Here is an 8,337-nt window from a genome sequence, read left to right as displayed (position 1 = left end):
TCAGAGGTGAGATAGTTATTATTATAAAAAGTATTGTTTGAGACTACATAATTAAAATACATTGTGACATTGTGGTTTCTGACTCCTAATTACATCCATGTATACTGTCTGGGACCCACATAATTATATGTTTGGTTTGGGACCATTTAAATATGTAAATTGTGGTTTCTAATCTACGTAAAAGTAGAGTTTGGGACCTTAGGCCTGCTTACCATTAACACGATTTGGCGAACAAGTTTATTGATACAGTACACATATATGCAGTATATTTTCCATACACTTGATTCTGCATGCAGGCATTTAGGATAAAAGTCGATTATGAGCAATATTTTTCATGCACAAGTTTTGCACAGCGGTAACATCTTAGCATGAAGTATTTACTAGTAATCCACTTGCAAAAATGTAGATATGGAAAAGCCCATTTCTGAGTGAAGAAAATAATTTTTGTCTGTTTAAAGAACGTTTCTGAAAATTTACATTATGGTTTCAACAAGTTGATCTTATTCCATTTTGATGTCTTGATAAATCGAACACGGAAATGCACATGATAAATCGAACACGGAAACACACATGATAAATTGCACATGGAAACACACAAGATAAAACGTGTTTATGTAAAGCAGGCCTAATAATAATAATGAATGTGAACTACAGGACCATCTAATTTGGTGTCTTACAATTATGTTAGATTTAGCATACCATGTGTTTTGTTAATTTCATTGTTTTTGTTCTTTGTCCATCTGTCCGTCCATCCATTGTACGCTTATGACAGTTCAGAAACTGGCCTTTCTCTTTCAGTGAATTTGTGTGGCATATCTCAACATGATATTAATGCTTTACTTTTGTGATTTTACAGCTGCTGTCGACTGGCAAAATGTGGTAGCTCAATATATACAGGAAACCCCTTTTAACCAGACCCCCACAGGACCAATTAAAAAGCCAGTTTGGAGGAGAACCCAGTTGTGTTTTGCACTAATGTTTACAGGTGTTTGGCTGTATATATACTAAACATCAAAAGAAATGCAATTATGATTTTCAGCTTTAACATAACAGTTTGTTTCTTAAAAGCACAGACTCTAGTTTCAGTCCATGAAAATGGACACTAAGTTAATTAATCTGCAAACCTGCAACACACATATGGATACGGTTATAACAGAGAGAAGCTAAAGTCTGTGTCGTTGAAATGGGGGAAATATTGTCTGAAAATCATTATATCTCTGAGGAATGTGCGTTTTTAGAATTATGAAAAATGCATTTTGGGATGACCAGAACCACTTCAGGTGTGTACTAAAATGAATATTCTGAATAATCAAATATAGGTAGGGGCCTACTTATAATTTAAATTATCAAAATACAGTCGAACTTGTATATAACAACCACTCAAGGGACCAAAAGAAAGTGGCCGTTAAGGACAGGTGGCCTTTATATAGAGGTCCCAAAATATTCAATCGAGACCCTAACATATTTCACAAATCTCATTATTAACTGTTGTAACAGTTTGATTTCCTTTGTTAATTCCAATACCCCAATACTTTCTAGCACTTAAACAATCTTTCTCCGACTTCCTGATACTTCTACTCTACAATTTTTTCGGTGACATTTTGTTTGACAGTTGGTTCATAAATAAATAACACAAAACTGAAATTTGCATTTGTTTAATTGGGATTAATATTCAGGTGACATGTTTAACTCATTACTAGTTTTACGTTCCCGCTAATCCATTGGTATGGTACTTGCATTGGGATTACGTCGCGACCTGCAAACAGAACAATTTTGGTAAACAAAGGTCGCGATTTACCAAAACATACCATGATACCGGCAGACTAAATTCATTAATGTCTGCTGCTTGGTGCAAACTGCATGTGAACAACAGTCATGATGATTGACAGTGGGGAATACTCGGGGCACCTTGGTTATAATTACCTTTGATTATACCGCAACAATCAGATACCGTAATACATTCTGCTTTCATAGGCTACATTCAATGAGAAGTTGCCTTGTTACTGAGGAACAATTCGAGCAGAACTATCGAATGCAAATTATGCAAACGCCGGGACCGAACAGCTGTTGGCATTTACCAAATTAACAAAAGGATTAAAATAATGCTTAGTATTAGTAAATGTATATTTGTTTACGACAATAATATCACAATAAGTTTTGTTTAGTTTTTTTGTCGAGTCAATCAAATCGCCAAACTTTCCGGTCACGTGACAAAAACAGTCACTGTTACAATGGCGGCTTTCAGAAAATAATGGGATTTATTGGGAACTAAATCGCTGTACGATCATATGTGGTGGGAAGAATTTGATTTTTTTTGGTTAAAATAATATTTTGGCCGCTAATGCAGGTTTTGACCTTATTTTTGTTGACAAATAGTGGCCGCTGGCCGCGTTAGACAGGTGGCCGTTCTATAGAGGTCAAATAAAGAAAGAAATGAGTTGGGGGGACTTTGGGGTGGCCGTTATGGACAGGTGGCCGTTATATAGAGGTGGCCGCTAGACCAAGTTTGACTGTACTCCTGTAATACTGAAAAATATGTTGTACTTGGTGTTTAAAAACCAGGGTCCGTCACTTTAAGAAGGGATTACGTATATTAACATATTAAGATTCAGTAGAATTTTAGATTGATATACAGTTTATCATTTCACAGACTTGAGCGTTTGTAATCAAGTAGACTTATTTTAATAACAAACTAACCATAACTCTGATTTGCATTTCTTTTAGTGTTCAGTGTATAATTTGTCAAGTTCCCGCGCAGCCTGGCTGAACTCTGCTCATGTTTAGTGACTTCAGGCCATATTTTTAGTGAGAAATACCTGTATATTTGTTTGATGACACAGTTAAAGCTGAAAATAGATCTTCTTATTTAATTAAAAAACAGAAGTTTGTTTTGTTTAACAACACCACTAGAACACATTGGCTGTTGGTTGTCAAACATTGGTAATTTTGACCTATAGGGGCCTAGTCTTGGAGTGGAAACCCGCTACATTTTTCTGTTAAAAGCAAGGAATCTTTTATATGCACCATCCCACTGACAGGATAACACAGTTGTGGTGCACTGGCTGGAACGAGAGAAATAACCCAATGGGCCCACTGGTGGGAATCGATCCTAAACCGACCATACATCACGCAGATGCTTTACCACTGGGCTTATTTAAATATGCAGAATAGATACTTGACATTGTATTTCCCATGACACTATGATCTTCCTTAGCCTTTAAACACAGTTGCCAGTCTTGGTTGTGTGAAATCATGTTAATTCAGTGCTCAAAATGTACCGGTATTAAAAAATTATAACAGACTTGTTTATTACTGCATTTTCCCCAGATATGCCGATAAGAGAAAATACAGTTGTTTATTAAAACTGTAGGTGTGTTTGTATTTTGTATTAGGAAATGTTATTAGCTGGTGTGGAAAGATTACAACTTCAAGGACCAATTTAACTGATATTGTTGAAATTGCTTTTCTCTCGGATGTTTTATTTTCTGAATATAAATGTAAATATTTTTATTGTATATTTCAACCTATATTTTTCTTACAAAAACTTTTATCATATGTTGTGAAATGATTGTATTTTTCTTAAAATGTATTCTGTGACTTGTTGATATTCTTTTGTTATACAATACGTGCAAACACTTTTTGTGAAATACTGTATACTTAACCTGCAATATATACCATTATTTCATATGTATATTATAGACTGTTTATTGAAAATATGGGACCAGTTTTGACATCAAAATAAAAGTATATCATACTATAGTATTAGAGCATTGCGCGATGACCAGGGCCCCATTCCACAAAGCGATCTTAGCCCTAAGATTGCCTTAAGTACATCTTAGTGCCAAGATCGCTTTGTGGAACGGGGCCCTGGACCAGGTTCAATTATCCTGGGCTATCAAGAGCAGATCCAAGAGAGAGGACTTTGGGGACTGTCTCTTCCCGCCCCCCCCCCCCCCAAAAAAAAAAGAAAGATCAAAGTGCCTGTTATTTTCGGCTATCAATGCTTTTGTACTGTTAAATTACATACTGTATGTTTATTACAGTACTTAAAATTCTCGCTTAAATTTTAGCAATGTTTGTTTTCATCTCGTTGTTTGTATCAACTCGAAATGCATAGTATACTAAACGGAAAAGGTACTTACATTGGAACTAGGGTCAGTATAAACAAATTGTCTGTTTAAAGTAAACGTTTCTGAAAATTTACAAGTTGATCTTATTCCATTTTGATGTCTTTATAAACAGTGTATTGTTATTCTTATACCCTTTGTTGTACTTTGTTAAAATATATACATTATATCTAATGTTTATAATGTTGTGAATAAAATTGAAACATTTTGATTGTGAAAACAGAAAAAGGACAATTGAAATTCATGTTGCCTTCTATTTTATTGGAATTTTTATATGGAATATTACTATTATTTTTATATGCATGTTTATTTCAGTAAATAAATCAAATATGAATGTACAACTTTGTCCATTATCAATTTTACTTAATCTTTTTGTTGTTGTGAATTTCTAACAAATTACCATACTTGAGGAGTGTAGATGTAATATGCAGTCTAACTTGCCAAAGTGGCCACTTAAATTCCTCCTGAACGATTCTCTGTGTAAATGACCTGTGCTGTGTGACTACCTGTTTAACATGGCCAGTGTCACATAAATTGGAATCCAAACCGTTCACATACCTGTGTTAAGTGGGCACAGTATTTTAGATCTATTTGCGTGTTCTGTAAACAGATTACATGTAATTTTACACATTGACGAAATACATTTTAAAATACTGTAAAGGTAGCAACCTTCATTCAATGGCCACCTGTCTTTAAACAGTTACTTTTGATTAAACCATGGGTCGCTTCAACAGGTCTGACTGTAAATTAATTTCATTTAACATGATTCAAAGTGGATAAAAAGTTTCTTTTTAGCAGTTTTGTTAGTGCTCGCTCAACTCCCAATATTTGAGACGATTCAAACTCCATGGACAAAGGAATGTCCGTAAATAAAACCTCGCCCATGATTATGCCCACTGACAGCACCTTCCAATTATGATATTCTAGCGTTAATTATGCAAAAGTTATTTTTGCAGTGTTATATTTAGGTTTATTTACTTCTTTTTTTTTTGCAATTATGTATTGCAAAATTAAAAAAAAAAAAAAAATTGGCTAAATATAGCACTTATAATTATGATAATGGACCTTTATATACCTGGCCTCCAGAGATGTATTTAAAAAAAAGAAGCAGATTATTTGTAGTACATAATCAAATTAAAACAGTTTACAGGGGCGTAGGCTGGGCGAGTTCGGATGACCCCCCCCCCCCCCACTGAAGCAAATGGTCCCCTTTTAGAACTGAAACATACAGGTTTATACATATGGAGTTTCTGGTGGTGCAAAAACTAAATAGAAAATATGGGTCATATTTGACCCCCACCCCCCCCCCCCCCCCCCCCATGTCCAGCTCACGCTATGCCCCTGGTTTAACTATTTCAGTTAATCTGCAACATTATGAAAATAATTTGAAATTGTCCTACTTCATACAACACAACACAACACAACAAAGATTGCCATTTGTTTTAATATACATTGTACATTTAAAACAAAAATTGGTAACTTGTACAATGCACTGGTTAATTTAAATATACAATGGTTACAACATTTTACCTATAATGTAACAATAATATTCAAAATGCTAAGTAACATGCCATAAGCAAGCTATCAATTAGGCACACTAATGATTGACCCATGATAGAAGACCAATAAAAAAAAAAGTATTCACCATTTTATAATAATGTAATTAAACACTGGCATTGAAAACGAGGGGGGGGGGGGGGGGGGGGGGAGAAAGACTCCCACTTTCAGTTGAAGATAATACACTACCTACCCACCCACCCTCTCAATGGAAGGGTAATTGATATATACTGAAATGCTAAAAAAAAACCCATATATTTTGAATGCAGTATTATTTTTACACTTTAATTTTTTAACCCAATCATCAGTAATTAAAAAAACCCTGATTTTTGCCGTGTCGATTTAGAGCAAGACAAATTGATGAAAACCATGCCAGTCATTATTTTAATATTAAAAAACCCCCCAAACCCACCCAATCATTATAACTATTTCATACCCCTGAAAGTATTTTTGTTTGTATAAAAACATCATTAGAGTACATTGATTTATTAATCATCGGCTGTTGGATGTCAAACAGTTGGCAATTTTGTCAAATAGTCTTAGAGAGGAAAGCCTCTATATTTATCCACTAGTAATAAGGAATCCGTGTACTGTACATTTAAACCCAACCCAGTATTTGTAGTTTGTATGCAATGGCTGAAATCATATTTTTGTAATGTTATATTTTATGTCATTCATTGAAATTTATACAGTATGTAACATCATCTCGTGGAGAGGTATTTATATAGGCTTATCGCCTGTTTGCCTGTCCACTTCATTTATTTGAATAAATATTGTTTTAAAAAAAAAACAAAAAAAAAAAACAACAATAAGGGATCTTTTATATGCACAAATCCCACAGACATGATAGCACATACCAAGACCTATGATATACCAGCCGTGGTGCACTGGCTGGAATGAGAAATAGCCCAATGGGTCCACCAATGCGGGACGAACCCAGATGATCTGCAATTCAAATTACATAACTCAATATAGTGAGCAGCTTATGAGACTGGCTTTTCTGCAATGGTCTACAGAACTAGAAGGAAGGAAATGGTTTATTTAACGATGCACTCAACACATTTTATTTATGGTTATATGGCATCAGACATATGGTTAAGGACCACACATATATTGAGGGAAGAAAACCCGCTGTCGCCACTTCATGGGCTACTCTTTTCAATTAGCAGCAAGGGTTCTTTTATATGCACCAACCCACAGTCTTTGATGTACCAGTCGTGGTGCACTGGCTGGAGCGAGAAATAGCCCAATGGGCCCATTGATACAGAACTCGAGTTGATCAATACGATAACTACTGTACAACACGTGGTCTAGCATACTTTTGCCTAATGAAGTACCCATGGTCAATGTGCTTCTCATGCCTACATTTTAACATCTGTGTTGTAAATGTACAGGCTAAAGGATTTTTTTCTTCTTTTAATAATAAAAGAAATAATTTAATTACTAATTAGTCATCAAGACTATAAAATATGTTTTATGTCTTTCAGAATGTCCGTAGACTAATTAGTCATCAAGACTATAAAATATGTTTTATGTCTTTCAGAATGTCCGTAGACTAATTAGTCATCAAGACTATAACATATGTTTTATGTTTTTCAGAATGACCGTAGACTAATTAGTCATCAAGACTATAAAATATGTGTTATGTCTTTCAGAATATCCGTAGCCCTTGTATCTTTAGCAATCAGAAAGTAAACACATTTTTTTATATTCTTTACTTTTGTTTTTGAAAGGATTGACCAATTAAAATGACATTATGCATGAATTCCTATTGGTGACTTTAGTCTGAATGCTGCTTTTAAAGATTTCAGTTAAGTTGGACCAATGCTGAAGTCTGTAGCAAAACAAAATTGTTAAAATAAATGTGATTATAACTGCAACACATAATCTTTTACGAATGACATGACAGCAAAGTAATGTACGCTTGTATTGAAAATTATGTTTCAAATGTGGGAATTGGTGAATTGTAAAAAAGAGGAAATCTAGAGGGATCCGGGGTGGTGAACTGTAAAAAAAGAGGAAATCTAGAGGGGTGCGGGGGCAAGGACGATTAAAATGTGAGGAAACGCAATGTTCCATGAGAGGAAAACTGCGGATCCGAGGAGAATTCCCACCCCTGAAATATATATACAGATTATTTACACAATGTAAATATTTGATGTTAACGTAACATGAAATTTTCTTGCTTAGAAATTTCTTAGCAAGGCTCAAGTGTGGAGTCGAGTCCAGTCGAGAGATTTTATCAGTACATGTCTAGCACTTGAAACCATTACTCAAATGTAACACCATGAAAGCCAGACTATAGCAAATGGATTTAAAAACACTTTTCTAATGTTACTCTCTTCATTTGGGAAATCATAGATGAAGGATGAAGGAAGAAGAGAGAGAGAGAGAGAGAGAGAGAGAGAGAGAGAGAGAGAGAGAGAGAGAGAGAGAGAGAGAGAGAGAGAGAGAGAGAGAGAGAGAGAGAGAGAGAGAGAGAGAGAGAGAGACAGACAGAAAGACAGATAGAGACAGAGAGAGACACACACACACACACAGACAGAGAAAGAGAGAAAGTAAGGGTATAAGATTAGCATACTGATACTATGGTACACTGGTTTCTTCATCACCTACCCAGCAGCAGTAATTAAGTTCCAGTGTCCATTCTGTA

This window comes from Gigantopelta aegis, chromosome 8, assembly GCF_016097555.1.
Source record: "Gigantopelta aegis isolate Gae_Host chromosome 8, Gae_host_genome, whole genome shotgun sequence".
In the NCBI taxonomy this organism is placed as follows: Eukaryota; Metazoa; Mollusca; class Gastropoda; order Neomphalida; family Peltospiridae; genus Gigantopelta; species Gigantopelta aegis.
The sequence above is the reverse complement of the archived record's forward strand: the minus strand, read 5'-3'. Positions refer to the sequence as shown.